We start from the raw sequence: 15,601 nt of genomic DNA, 5'->3' as shown, positions 1-15,601 counted from the left end.
AAAGAAGGAGCAATTCAAAAGTGTCCTGAAAATACGTATTTTTCACAGGTAACCTTGGTGTTTTTCTATTCGTTATTTCAGTATTTCCTTAGATGTCGCCCTGTTTGTGCTGAGGGTAACAGTTCCCTGCTGCTAGCGCTTGCTCTGTAGTCAGATGAACAAAGCCATCAGACAGCTCTGGCTTTATTGTAACATTGCTTCTTCCTTCAGGTGTTAATAAGTTTGTTGGCTGGGAAAGCCACCTTTGGTCTTATCTGCACTCCAGAGAGTTTGTGAAGAAAAGAGTGATTATATAGGGATTGCTTAAGCTTACTTAGATGAAAAAGGATGTCTTGTCAGTGTGTCTGTATCTGATACCCCTTAATTAACAGTGGGGTAGATGATCTTTCTACTTAATGGTCTTACTGCGATTTACACTGAAGCCCCATCCTATTATGGCAATGCGAAGGAGCCCGAAAGGAGGTGTAAATTCTACCTGTGCTGGTTTTAAATGTAAGGGTGTAAAGGAAACTTGATGTAGGAATTGGGTCCTGAAGATTTGTCTTGGCTAATTGCTTGTTACGTATCATCTGCAGAGGCTGGTGTGGTTCCTTCATGGCTTGCACTTGAGAAGGTCTCTGCAAGGTAAAGAGAGGTGTGTGGGTGGTGGAAAATTCCCTTTCAGCCTAAGTTAGCTGCACGCATTCCTGGCCCGCTGCTGTGGGGAAGGTTTTGGAATTAAATTATCCTCTTAGCAGTAAAGCCTGCCGTGCTCAGGCTGGTGAAGGCAGAACGCTCCCTCCCTCACGCCGATGTGTTCTGCTGACTTTGGTGCAGCCTTGTATAAATCTCTATTTTTGTGCTTTTAATGCAATTGCGTGCAACTGAGCTGTTGGTTTGTTTTCCTGCGTGTGGCTGTAGCCTGGGGTGCCTTGTCTCCTCGCCACCAGAGCGCCTTTGAAAGGTCTGCAGCCCGTTTTGCTGGGCAGCAGCAGAAGTTTCCTGTATGAAGGGAGCAGCTTTAGGCCTGCAGTCATGCAGCTGGTGGCAGCAGGCCAGTGTAAGATCAGAGTTGTTGCTTCTCAGGGCTAGCTACTGTAAAGTCATTATTTTCCCTTTCAATCCAGGAAGGAGTGAAAGGGAAAAAAGCTGTGTGTCATAAAAAGAAACCCTGCTGGTAGAAATTCCTGATTGTTAAACCCAAACAACATCTGGATGAAAAATGCTGAAAAAAGCGGCGACACTCACTTCAAAGCCCCCAGAGATGCTGGGCTCCACGCTGAGTGAAACTTGCTGAAGCTTTACAGAAAGTGTTAGAAAAGCAATGTCCTCCCGTGTTGTGTATCTGCACACCCGAGAAGCTGCTGCCGACAAAATGCACGTGGCAGACTTAAAACATGAACTATACGCTGTAAATGTCTGCTTGAAATCACAAAAAGGGAAAAAAAAAAAAAAAAGAGCTTTCACTGGAAATGAAGTAATTAAAAAATAATCCTGAAGGTCGCATACCTGGAAATGTAGTACCCACCTAGTTGCCATATACACTGCCCTGGGAGTGTATAAGTCATTTCTCAGCAGCTCGTGGGACAAAAGTAAGTTTGCAGATAGGGCGTACGTGGACCATATAGCACCTGCATACCCTCTGGAAAGCTATTTAATACAGAGAACCCAGCCAAGGCTCCCAGTCATGCCTAAACAAATGGATCTCATCTAGGAATAGTGTATGGCTATGCTGGAAGCTTACAAGAAGAAGAAAAAGCCTTTGTGGAATAACTAGCTCTTTCAGCAACTACAATTTAGACACCTACTGTGATTTAAGAAGTTAGAACATTTTGTCTTATCGATCTTTTTTTTTCTTCTTCCTTTCTGTAGCCTTTCTTTTTTATTCTGTTTTCTCTCCCTTGCCCTGGGAAGTCTTTGGATGATACGCGATAGCATGACACGTCATTCTTCTCTTGTCAGTTGGGTGGGAGAAGCTGTAGGAAATACAAAATATTCTCCATAATTTTGGGGAGGACAGAGGAAATTCAGAGCAGAGATTTGTTATCAATCGCTTGTGGTGGCGGTGAAACATCCAGATTGCATCCAGCTACTAATTAGATGTTTCATGTGTTGGTCAGGAATTCAGTTAAGGAAAAATTGTTGCTGTTCTGTTCTGTATTTGGAAGCTTTGTTCTTACATTTTGAATGAGTTCCAGTAAGGTTTTACAACAAGTAAATTTGAAATGTGCCATACAACAGCTTCACTTTGGATCTGCCTGTTCTACTCTCGTTCTGCTTTGAGTGTTGAACGGAGTAAGAGTAGACTCTTTACCCTTACTCTTTTTTCCCTATTTCCATCTGTTCTTTGAAATTCCCTACCTTTTGTTCCTTTAAAAAGGCAGCAAGCAAGAAGATTCAGAAAACATTCTGAAGAAAACAGGACTCCAAAGCGCGTCTGTATTTGTATGCCTCTGTCTGCCTCACAAGCTGCTTTCATCTGACAGCATCTCTTTTCCTTTCATTGTCTTTTCAGTCTAGCTCTTTGTCGGCAAGCCTGTCGAGGTATGTATTTATGATTAAAATTACACATTGAGAAATGTGTGGGAGTAAAGGGGTTAGGGAAAGCGTTGGAGCAAGAAGAAAAAAAGCATGAGGAAGGGTCTTCCACACCTGTTTCACGGCTCCACCCCATTTGCTCTGGTTTTTTTGCTCTTGCTCGGATACTTTTGGGACCCATTGGTGTCTTAGTGTCATTTTCTTGATTTGTAAGTGTTAGAATTGCATCTAGAAGTAAGAAATGGGAGAGGGGGAAGCTCGGGGCAGGGGCTTTCCACCTTTTTCATGAAAGTGAAAGCAGTGGCAGTGCATTGCTTTGCTTCTCTTGAGTAGCAGGCGGTATAATGTCATTTTTCTGTAAGCTGACCAGTGAAAACAACAGAACTTTAGACAGGTTTTAATTTCAACGCACTGTTTGAATACATCTCTGTGTAAGTCATTTCAGTAAGTTGCTTTTTTTTTTTTTGTGGGTTTGCAATTGACTTAAGTTCTTTGAAATGCCATTCTGATGGAAAACAACTTCAGTGTGTTACTGCTATCACCAGGTAAGGAAGGGTCTATTGTAAGTTTGCTTGCCAGATAGAGAAAAATCACTTCATTAGATAGTGATACTTTTTTTTTTTTGTAATCCTCTTACCGATGGATTTTGGGTTTAAAAATACAGCATAGCAGATTTACTTTGTACTCTCCTCTCCTGCACAAGAGTAGTATTTGCAGAGTTTTTATATTTCTGTTGGTTTGGGGCCTCTCTTCTCCAGTTTCTGATTGGAACTGGTTCATATTTAAACACTTTGCGTTGGAATTAAAGGAAAGTGTGTAACTGGTCCGTAGGTAGGCCAGAAGGACAATGTGAAGCCACGGTGGACTTTAATGCAGAGCCATACGCCCGCAGTGTAACAGGGCTTTGAGAAAACTGCCACCTGACGCTGCATGCATCTAGCAAAATATTTCCAGTAGCGTCCCACGAATGTGAATGTGGTGAATAAGTGGAGACTTATCTGTGGAGAGACCTCACCTTGCCCCCTTCTTCCAATTCTCCTCAGCGGTGATCGGGGGATCTAGCGGAGACACGGAGAGGGGCCGCTAGCCTTCAAGTGGGCCGAAGGGCCTACCTCCCGGGCAGAGAGCAGGGCTGCCGGCTTGTTGAGCCTGAGAAAGGAGAGGGGGATTTATTGCTGTCTAAAACTGTATTGGGGAAGGTGAAGGAGTAATGGGAGAAGCTCACATTCAGAGAAGGAGGAGGGCCAAAAGACGACTCAGTCACGAAGACGACCCAGTCTGAGATGACCAGCAACCAGCTGAGGCCAGAACCAGAAGGACATTTCCCATGTTGAGGCTCCACATCACGACTTCGCCATGTACAAAGGAAGCAAGATAACACGAGGGTGCTATGCTACTGCCTGCTGAAGCAGGGGATTTCACATCCTGGCTGATCCTTCAGGTCCCATCTCTTCTCTCCAGCCAGTGAACCGTGGCTGTGAGCACAGCGGAGCGGTGTCAGGGTGTGAGGGGTGGGCCACCTGACCAGGAGGAGGAGGATCAGCAGGGGCAGATGGGGCTGATCTCACATGGCTGCATATGTTCGGCCCACTCTTACATGCCAAGTTATAGCTGTTGTCATCTCCTGCCTCTTTACTTCTTTACTCCAAGCTAATCATAGTTGGAAGAAACGTGAAGTTTTGTAAGGAGACAGCAGTATAAAGTTAGTTGCCTGACTACTTCTGTAGTGTAAATCTTAGGGTGCTTCACCCTATCCATGTCTGAGTTGGATGTCTGACACAAACATACGTGACTTGGTAGGAAACGAGAGAAGGAAGAGCATTATGGAGTGACTCCTTCATTTGGTCAGTGATGTAGTGGCACCCTTCGCGACTACTCTGCCCCCTATAAGTTTCTGGGAGCCCCTGTCCTTCTACCTCCCTAATCCAAGGGCGAGGTAGGGCAGCACACCAAAACTGGATTTCTGCTCCAAATCCAGATCCCATCCCTGACTGACCAGGCTGACTCCAACTCTCATTGTGGTCCAGGCACACAGACATCCTTGTGGTAGGAAGGACCTCTGTGAGGCACTGCTGCTGCAGGCTCTGCTGATCCTGCTCAGACAGGTACAGCCTTCTGAAAATGAATCATGAAGCTTCAGTCCTCCTCTTCTTCCCCATCCCTTAAGGGGGGTATGATGAGCACTTGCTGTGGAGGGGAGCTGCCATCGTCAGACATGAAGGAGCGGTTGCTGGAGGGACAATGCATCAAATCGGTTTTATTGATGACTGCACCTTGTAAACAATACTTTCCCTATGAGGCCACGAGTATTAAAGGTATTTGTAACGTGTTTAGAGAAGGTGGAAAGTTCCTATGGGAGACGGAGCAGGAATAAAATATTAATGGCTCCATTATCAGCAGATACTTTTAAAAGACGATTGTAACCTCTGGGTTCAATCATGCAAGGTGAATTTAGCATGTAGGCTGCCAGCACTTACCGCTAATGCGGTTTACACTGAATACTGTCAGGAGCTTAATTTGATGCATTATTTTAATTTTGCCCTGCCACACAAACAATCGGAGGTGCATGTGTTTGCAGTCAGTGCCGCAACCTAGCGCTCCAGACGATGAGTGATACTTTCATTAGGCAACTGGAACTTTAACATGTAGTTGAGGGCTTTCTTTGCAATATTTTATTCTGAAACCTAGTAACTCTGCTTTGCACTTTACTTGAGTAAAAGCGGAGAAAGATTTAAAGAGCTGAGCAATCTTTCTTCTGCTGCCTGTTCTTGTGCTCTTTCAGTTTCTAGCCTGTGGTCTCCATGAATGCAGTATGATTTAAATACACAGGAGAGTGCAGGAACTGGTGAGAGTCCAGAACCTTGGGCTCTGTGGGGTTACTTGGGTTTTGCTTTGTTCAGTGCACTTGTTATTTGTGGTGAGTCCTGCAAGTGTGACTGGATCCTACAGCACCTCGTCTGCAACTCTGAGGAGGTTACCACTGGCTTAAGGCATTTGGCTGAGGCAGTTTCCTATATGGGATGTATTGCTGACAGTGCCAGCTGTAATTAGGTTTTCTAAATACTTTCTTTTTAAATCTCTGGTTTTGATTGCCTGTAATTTAGATAGTCTTATAAGTAATCAGGCTGGCATCTCCTGTAGCAGGTGTCTACCTTAAGCTAGCTTGTTAAAAGCTGAAATGGTCGTGCCATTTCTGGGAATAACATTTGGGACAACTACTTAGGTTGTGTTGTGCCCTTGATGGGAGGAAGAGGAGGAAAAAAAAAAAACACTTTACTGTGCTGTACCTTTATTATTATTATTATTTATTTATTTGAAAGGGATAAAAGACAATTCAGTGAGAAGGTGAGGTCACTGCTTGAAATGCGCTTTTGTTCCTTGTGTGATAAAGCCACTGGAGAAGTTGCAAGTCTGAAGAATTCAGGCCACGCAAATTGGGAAAAACCCTAGTGTCTAAACTCTTCCTAGAAGGTATGACCTGTCTCAGCCTGCAAATGGTGAAGAAGGTTCTTCCATCAGTCACTGCTCCTCACTGCAGGAGCCTGCTGCAGCCCCTGATGAAAAGACCCACGTGGTGGCTTTTCCCTGCCCTTTTCTCCTTCAGTTCTTAGCACAGTTGTTGTTGCATTGTCACATGCTATTGTTTTCACAGAATCCATGTCTCATATGTTGCACCAGAGAGATGGGTGCTCCTGTCTCAAAGAAGAGTAAGATGCCTGTGGTTCTGCTTTATCTCTTCCAGCAGCTAGAAGGTGGGTACTGGGAGAGGGGAGAGGACAAAGATAATCTTACAATCTTGTCAGCAGTTGTCACAAAAGTTTTGCGTGGTGCTAATTAAGTCATCTAACCCTGACTTCTCAGAGACGGTCACTGACAGGTTCCTCATTCACTGACCGCAAGCCTTGGGATGTGACCTGCACAAGCACTGTCTGTCCACAGCTGCAGCTGAAGTCAGTCAAGTCTATAGTCTGAATACAATATTAAATCAGGTTTTAGGTGACTCAGATGAAACTCCAAAATGGGTGGACGTTATTTCCTTAGGCTTTCTGATGTCAGATCTTCACCTTAATGTGTGTTCCTTCGCCTCATTGGCATTTCGGGATCATAACTGCTGGCTGGAAAACTTGCTGGCAGCCAGGGGGTTACGTGGGGCACCCTGTAGTCACCATTATCACATCGTGTGACAGCGTGCACATTTCCTTAGAGGCCAGTGCTGCTGCATTAATGATGGCCATGAGGATATGAAATCACTGACCCTCTAGTGCGTGTCTATATTAATGTTTTAGTTTGGGTCGGGGGCATGCCTTTGAAATGAAGCTTTGACTGACCCTGCTTTGATTCTCTGGTTTGTGTGCTTTGGTCCTGGGGCACCAGAGATGGGCTTCTGAGCTGAACTTGAGAGCACCTGAGGTGTCCTACTGTGAACAAGGAATAGCCCGTGGTGCCAAGCTAGAGCTAGTCTGAAGGGAAATGCCTTGAGTGTGGATGCAGCTTCCTCTGCACATCCACTCCGGTCAGACTCTGTCCTTGCCAGTGAGGATAAAGCCCTAGTATCTCTTTGTAAGCTCACACCTGTTTAGACCGCTCTAACTTTAGCATTACTTAACTCTTGACCTTGACTTTGCAGCCTCAGCATTCAAGGAATTTGGGGAGAATGGTGTTGGTGTGGGTAAGTGTGTGCAGTGACAGACTTGGTGTGTTTCTTGAGGGACAGTCACACTGGTTCACTCTAGTGGTGAACATGTGAAAAGCACACGCTAAATAAAGCCACGATACACAAATTCCTTCACTACGATCTTAATTCCAGGAAAAGCGTTTGTCTCCTTTCCATTATGATATGTGTATTAGTGCACTGCAGACGTATTAATCTACTGCAGGCGTTTTTCTCACAAATCCTCAGGGCTGGATGGGATTCATTCAGAGGGCGACGTGAGTGCGAGGCTGCTGCCATCATCTACAGAAAATCATGGAGACCTGCCTTGTGGTGGGAGAGGGATAATGCTAATGAACGAGGATCTAGGGAGCAACAGGTCAGCCAGCCTCCCCTCAATCCCTTGGGCAGCAAGGATTGCGCAGCACATGCCCCTGGGATTCATTTTCAGGCTCATGAAGTTGCCAGGTGGCAATCAGGATCAGTCAGCACGGATTTACCATGCATAATCATTTCTGGTTGGCCCAATTGCCTTCTGTGCTGGAACGGCTGGCTCTGAAGACACGTGGACAGCAATGCATATCGTGTGTCTCGTCTCTAAAATGACTTGGCATGGCCTCACACAGGATCCTCATTTGAAAGCTGAGGAAACGTGGGCTGGGTGAAGGAAGTGGAAGGTGGGTTGGAAGTTAGCTGAACTGCCAGACTCAGAGGTAAGTAATCAATAGCACGACACCCAGGTGGCACAGCCTAACAAGCAGAGTGGCCCGGGGTCAATACAAGGGGTCGTTATTGCTCGATATGTTCATCGCTGGTCTCAGGTGATGAGGCAGTGACCTTCAGCCATTTTGTGGGTGGCATTAAATTGGGTGTTGTTTGCTGTCCTGGATGGTAGAGCAGCAATGAAAAACCTAAGGACTGGGCTATCGGATGTGTGAAACCTAGCTGGATGCAGCAACCTGCTCGACTGAGCGTCTTGATCTAACTTTGAGGCTGGCCCTGTGTTCAGCAGGGTTTGTAGTATGTGACCTCCAGAGATCCCTTGCAGCCCCTAGATGTTTCATGATTATGGCCTGGGGAGGCAGTAAGCATAGTTCTTACTTCTTACTTTATCTTTGTCTCCTTTTTCTCTTGAAAACAGAAGTTATACAGGGTAGGAGGAACCTACGGAACATGCCTGTTACAGTTCCATGACACTGCCAACACAGAAAGTGAAATGCTGGCCAAATTTCATCCACTACAAGTACGTTAGGGAGACTTATGTGGTCCTTTCTGCTACTAACCTTTACTCTCCAGGTGATTAATGTCCTCTCTCACCAGTCCCCTTGGACCTCAAATCCCCTATTTGAGACACAAATGAAACAATGCTTGCTTAGCTGTTCTCCTGACCTCCTTACCATGTTTTCCACGAGCACCTTCTTACCCTGGCAATGTGATCTCCTGCTCACACGCTGTTTTCAAAGTGGCATACACTGGGTGTGACGTGCTGAGCAAAACGCAAACAGCAATTTCACTTGTCAGGAAGTTCCTCTGGCTTGACAGCTCATGCTGTTGACTCACTGGCAGGTTTTTGACCTGGAGAGCCACTGCTACGGACCAAGTGTTACCAGAGGACAGCACTGCTCGTGCACCTGAGCTGTACCGTGCGTGTGCTGTGCGTTTCAGAAGCATACAGCGAGCGTATGATGGCTGCTAAGCATTGTATTGATTCACGCTTGACACCCACGTAGCAACTGGGGTGTTCAGTGTGTGGTAGGAAAGCAAACCCCTCTGTTTGTTAACAATACTTGCACAGCTGCATAAGCCAGAAGGTGTGAAGGTAATGAAACATGCATGGAGAAAATCCTTGTAAACGCGTAATGGTTAGCTTCCACCATTATTGCATATTTGGCCCTATGGGGTTAATTTTTTTTTTTTTGGTTTGTTTTACAGGCTGGGAGGAGGTCCTGACCCTGGAAACAAAGAGAGTCTTTTTTGTTAATTAAGAAAAAATATGTTTGAGTTCTAAATTAAGTCAGGATACTCTTAAGCTGCCCTGCTGTGAATGCTTTTTTGCAGATCTTCTGGCAGAGAGTCAAGCGTTGTCACCACTCCTGTGCCTAGTATTTGCTATTTAGGCATGTATTCAGGGATTTCTGGTGAAGACAGGGCAATATTAATGCTGCTGCGCAAGCCGCAAGTGAAACTTCACCCAAACATGGGCACGCAACTCCAAGACAGATTGTGTCCAACCAGAACGACTGCAGAGGGGCTAGAAAAAAGTTGTGCTAGGGATCTGTCTCCTGGACGGGTATATAAAGAGACTCTGTAATCATCTACTCTGATTTTCTGCATCACACAGCCATTATCAATACTCCTGAAATGATTCTGTGTTGACTGATGGTGAGGAAAGAGGAGGAGGAAGGATTCTGACCTGAATTTACAAAGGTCCATTAATGGAGAAGTCATCACAGCCCTTAGTAAAATGTCTTAGTTTTAATTACCTGCACAGTTAATTACCTTCAATTATCATCACAGTTAAGTATTTATTATTTCTAGTCCACACTTTCTTCAACCTTCGTCTGTCAAAACTTGGGATGCTTCAGTTTGCTATGGTCAGGAGATTAGATGTGATATCTGTTTTGGCATGGATGCTGGTGGAGGATCCTGGACCTTACCATAACAGTTGTCAGCAGTGGAAAGAACTGGGACTGACCTGAGCGGTGGGGTTTCTGCCTTCCCTAATTTTTTCACATACGTCACAGCTCATGTAACCTTCCACGGAGCAAAGCTCTGTTCTTGGCATGGACTGCAAAAGCATTGTCAGCTCTTCAGCTTCTTTGACCTCATATGTCAGCCCCATGATACATGGGCTCAAGAGAAATGGAAAGGGGAAAATTAAAAGACAAAAAGAAAAAAAAAAAATGAATTGCACCACTCTGTTTCTCCAGCCCTCTTTCCAGAAATTTGCTTTAAGAATCAAATCAGGTTGGCCGAGTCTGGAATAAGAGAAGCATTAGGAGCGATTTTATTCCCTTGTGGCATAAATCTAAATCACTTGCATGCTATTGAGAAGACATTTAATTTTGCAGCTGTCTGGCAGCAGCTTGTATCTTTCTGGAAATCACCTGCATTTACTCACAGTGAATGGCACTGTTGTTTGTTCCCCTTGACCTTACAAAACAGAGATGCGAGGATTAGATTTCCAGACGCTGCAAGCCTTTTTCTCAGGGACCAGTTTGAATTTCAGGCTGAAGTGATCCATTTTGCTGGGCAGCAAGGTGTAGCACACCTCAGAACTAATTAGTCACGAACATGGCTGTAACTCGTTGGTGACGTTTGTCTGGGTTACGCTACCTGGCTAGCTGACACCGATTCCCTGGTACTTGAAATCTGCTGACTTTGTTGAAGGGTTGGGCTTGCTACCCCACCTAGAAACATAAGGAAGTTGAAAGACACTGTCTAAATAAAGTTTGTAGAGGATTTGAGCCAAACTGTCTCGGGAGAAGAGGCATCTAGAAGGGACAAGAGAGTCATGAAGTCTGCAGATTACTAAATTCATAAAACCAGAAAATTGACATGTGTACGTGCTCAAGGAGAATAAAGGTAGACAATAGGTTGTGCACAGGTTGCTTGCTAGTAAGCTGGAAAAGGGTAACGTACAACATCATGGTCAGCTTTAGCAGTCAGCTGTGGGTATTCCTTACTAGGATTTTAAAGGGGCAACTATTTAAAGTATATTTCCCAGTAGTTCTTAAAAGCAAGTACCATATCCTTCTGACTGAGAAACTACAAGGCTTTTACTCATGTGGTTGTATGAGAAGAAGAATGAGCTTTATGTACGAGCTTCACACACCTTTGAAAGCCATACTTGGTTCTGCTTAGACCCATTCGTTGCTAAGAATAAATTTCACTGGAAACCTTAATGGCTGTAACAGATCTTATCCTAAAACTCTCGGTGGAAGAGAGATCCTTGACATGTTTTTACTCACCCTGATCACGGCTGTGTTCATTAAAAAATACTTTGAATCAAAAGGGCTCCAAACTCACTATCCCTATTTTTGTACTGTTTCAGTTTGTGAAGGTTTGCTATTCGGGAAAGCTGTATGCTAGGTAATGCACCACAATTGAAATTAATCACAAAAGTGCTTTTCCCTCTTTGTTTTACTTTTTCTTTCAAATTGTTAGTTTTAATTGGGGAGATGGTGATTATTATTACACTGGCATTCACTTTCCAGTGCTCTTCTTTAGCTACCAGACAGCATGATTCACAAAATAGCCGATGTTCATTTGTATATGACCGAGTTGATACCTACGTTTTGCTTGCATGGTCCTTCTGATATACACAGCTGTTTTCAGTTATTTCATTAAAGAGATTGAAGTTTTACTATTGGCTTCCTTAAAATCTGTATCAATCTTAGACCTGATCAGTTCTTGGCTGGACAACACCCTATTAATCTGCGTGAAGATATTGAGTAAAGCAGCATGAGGGATTTATCTTTGTTGCATCTGAGCCAAACTACACAAACGCACACAACCTTATCTTTGCCTGCCAATTCCCTAACATGATTTTGTTAAGTAAGTAATGCATGATTCCAGTGGAGGCAGGTTTTTTTTTTTATAAAAAAAAAAAGAAGCATTTTACCTTTTCCTCCTCCTTTTCCATTCTTCCATCTTTTTGGTCCTGAAGCTGAATTCAGGATTTTTTACTCAAAATCCTCTCTGCTAGGAATCTTGCTAATTTCTTCAAAGCAAAAAGACATTCGAGAAGACCTCCCAACCATTTGAAAGACTCCATTGTGGTTCAGCCCCCCTGGCACTCCTGCCATGGAAGCTTACAACTGCTTGACGTCCTCAGCCTCTCCTTCCCCAGCTACTGCAGCCTCTCATCTGTTGCCTTCTCTTATCCTTCACCTCATTCTTTCCCTCAGCTTCTCACCAGCCTACGTGGAAAACATCGCTTCTTGTAAACACCACCCAACAGACCGACCAGCCCCTCTATGTAGGGCCCTGCCTTTCCCGCCTCCTTGCCTTTCACCTCCAAGCACGGTCAGCGTGCTATGTAAAGCCACCAAGTTTTACTTTCCTCTACTTAGATCCCTTCCAATCTGTTTTTGTCCCCTGTATGATGTGTTTTGTTGTTACATCCTGTCATCTCTGGAAGTTTGATGACCATTGTCTCCTGGTTGCCCTTTCTTTCAGGTCCTAGTCCCTGTCCAAGTCTGTGCTTGGGCAGAAGGATGCTGTCCCCCAGGGCTGCTCTCAGCTTTCCTCTCCAGCGCATGTTTGGGCAATGTCAGCTCCAAACACAGCTTTGACTATTACCTTATTTCTCCCCACAGCTAAAAGAAACCCTGATGTCCTCCTGACAACCCTTGGTGGATAGCTAGCCACGGCCAACAGGCTAGATCTTTTCACGCTTCATCACAATTGTCTGTATCATTGTGCTTTTTGTTATACAGACTTGTAATCTTGCTTTCCTAGGGTTTGGCCCTAATGTTCACACTTTGTCTGAATATCCTTATTCCTTCCTGCACTGTTTTCTAGACAAGACCTCACATCTATTCACACTCCTGTGCTATTTTTCCAGTCTCAGCTATGCTGTTCCCGAGGGACTGGCTCTGCTTTACTTGTGCCCATTCACTAAAAAGCTGTTCAAACCTCCTGCCCTGTTGGTTATTCTGTTATTTCTCTTCATGTCCTCCTACCACCTCACCTCTTTGCAAGCAGAAACCTCCCTCAGTCTCCTCCATGACTTCATTCAGCCCTGTTTGCTAGGTTTTTTGGTTTCTGAGGTGACGGGCTCTCCTTGGCTGAAGGCAGGGGCAAACAGGACCTTTCTCTGGTGGGAACCCCCTCGCCACGTAACCTCATTCTTCATCTCAGAACCTCCTAGAGAAGCCCAGAGCACCGGTTTTCATCCCTGTGGCAGCAAATACCAACTTCCTTCTCAGCTGAGACTCCTGGAGCCGGATCCCCCTCCAAGTCCCCAGTGACCTGCCCTGAACACACGCTTCCCCGGCCCAGCCCGCTGGATGGAAAAACCTAAAGCTCTGACTCAGAAATAGAGATGCCCTGGTTTGGGAAGGCTGATGAAATTTATCCCCTCGGCTGCACCCTGCAGGACAGAATGGCTGACCTTTCTGCTGAAGCAGCTGCTCTGCTACGGTGACCCAAAGGCAGCCTTTAATCAAAATCTGAAGAGCCACTATGCTCTCCTTCCTATGCTTGCCTCTGCCAAAAAAAAGAAAGAAAGAAAGAAAGAAAGAAAGGAAGGAAGAAAAAGGACAAACACTCATTGTTCAAGAAGTGGAAACTTGCCTTGTCCTGTCTGCTCTTGACTGGCAAAGAATAACAGGCATGTTATTATTTTGCTATGTGCTCTCCAGCTTTTATCTCCCAACCTGCCTGTGCATTTTGTAGGCTCAACGCTTTGAGGGCCAGGGATGACATTTGGAGGCCTCTCATGCTTGAGCTGATTATAGCAATGAGGTTCAAAGTGACTGGCACTCCAAGAGGGGCCCACACCGAATACCCCACTAGGAATCACTTTAGGGTTAAAAAAGGATTGCTGTAGCATGGTAGCACGGATCCCCGGTGTTTCCTGAGTTGAGGTCATGAGGAGGGTGATCAGTAGTTTCCAGGGGAAATGAGACACTGAGCTTCCACCTGTAGGACTGCGATCTCTTTTCTGCCTCAGCACTGTCAGCTCTTCCTTATGCTTTTCTCATCTGACCCACATTTAATTTTGTACGCATAATGTCTGGGAGTTTCAGGAAAATGTGTCATACGCTGACTCACAGTAAAGAAGTGATCAAAACAGGACAAGAGACTTTCTTGCGGGCGAAGCGGTGTCTCACGCATACATCTAACTGACGTTATCCACCTTGCTCATGCTGGATTGCAAGCAACCAAGAGCTAAGAATATTAAAGTGGGGAAAGAGATTCATGCCCGAGGTCCAGCTGTGCCTTTGAGCACTCCTCACATGAAAACACTCGTGCTGCTAATTAGCAAGGGTAGGTCCTGGACCTCCGCACACAAACCATGGGAAACCATGGCCATAGGATGCTTGAGTATAGCGGATTCCTAGAAAAAGTGTTTCAGAGCACATGGTCTCAAGGAAGGCTTGCTGGTTTGAGGTGTCGCACCTGCATTGTCAAGCTACAGGGGGATCCCTTCTGAAATGGGGTGAAATACTACATTTCAAGGGTACTTTTTTGCTGATAACAGTCAGAAAACAAGATGCCCCCATAGCAAAAAATACCATGTGAAAAGCGGGGTGTAAGGTTATGTGTACACGAAAGTTGAGCATGCCAAGAGTGAGATAAAACATCTGAGACGATAATTACATCCTTGCAGGACCAGGAGGGACAGTACGTTGAGAAGCATGGATCCCACTTGCATTTCCACAGCAGCCCAGCTGCCTGAGACCTGTTTCTGCAGCAGTGACAGGAGAGGCCCTGGAGGATGCTCGATGTCCCCTGTGCCTGCAGGGTGTCCCGCTGTGGCACCCAACGCCTGCCGGCAGGAACACCCACCCCGGGCTGTTGGCACACAAAGGGATTTGACACAACACCAACAACGATGTGCTGTCCTGCTTTTTAAAACAAGCCGGGTGCCAGGTACCAAAAGGGTCCCTTGCCACGGTGTATGTCATCTCCCTTTGCTTTAGGACGTGCTGGCGCACCACGAGCCTGGCGGCGGCACTTTCCACCCACGCCGGGTACGTGTTTGGGCCATTAGCTTCCAGCTGGATCCAGATGCTGTTGAGCTGAAGCACGTGTAGCAGAGCAGGAGCAGTGCGAGTGGGGCTGTGTGAAACCCCACTTAAAAAAAGAGATTGCAACGCTGGTGTAACTTCACCCATTTCCACCGCGGGTTTGTTTGCAGAGCACCCTGCAATGGAGCCCGGGTACACAGTGGTGGAGATAGCAACAAGAGGACATCCTGCTCGAGCCCTGCGCCTCCTGAAAGCCCTGACGGCACCAGCAGTGGAGCAAAACGGAGGTCTTGCTATTTCATCAGGCGTGTGAACCAGCACAATGGAAAGTATTTGGGATATTCTGAAAATCCAAGCTGACGCGTGGCTTACCAAACGAGACTGAAAAATTCCCTGCCTCTACGCTAGGGAATAACAAAGCAGTTGAAGAGGAGAGAGACCTCATTCAAACGAGCTAACCACATCCACAGCATCTGGGACAGCAGCTGCTCCCCAGCCCACTGGGGGCTGCTGCTGGCGTCGCCCTTCCCTGTGGCTCCCCCATTGGAAAATGGGCACTTATCTCGGAGAGAGGAGCCACTTGCTCCGCACGGCAGCTATTTGAAGGGAGTCCAGTAGTACTCTTCAACTAATTGGCTCCTTCTGCATCATAGGATGTGTTAATGATTTGTTGGACAGTTAATAATCTGTTTAATCTTCCAGTCAGCCCATGCAGGATGTAGTTAAGAATAAT

Source organism: Cygnus atratus, chromosome 1, assembly GCF_013377495.2.
Source record: "Cygnus atratus isolate AKBS03 ecotype Queensland, Australia chromosome 1, CAtr_DNAZoo_HiC_assembly, whole genome shotgun sequence".
In the NCBI taxonomy this organism is placed as follows: Eukaryota; Metazoa; Chordata; class Aves; order Anseriformes; family Anatidae; genus Cygnus; species Cygnus atratus.
Note: the sequence above shows the minus strand (reverse complement) of the source record.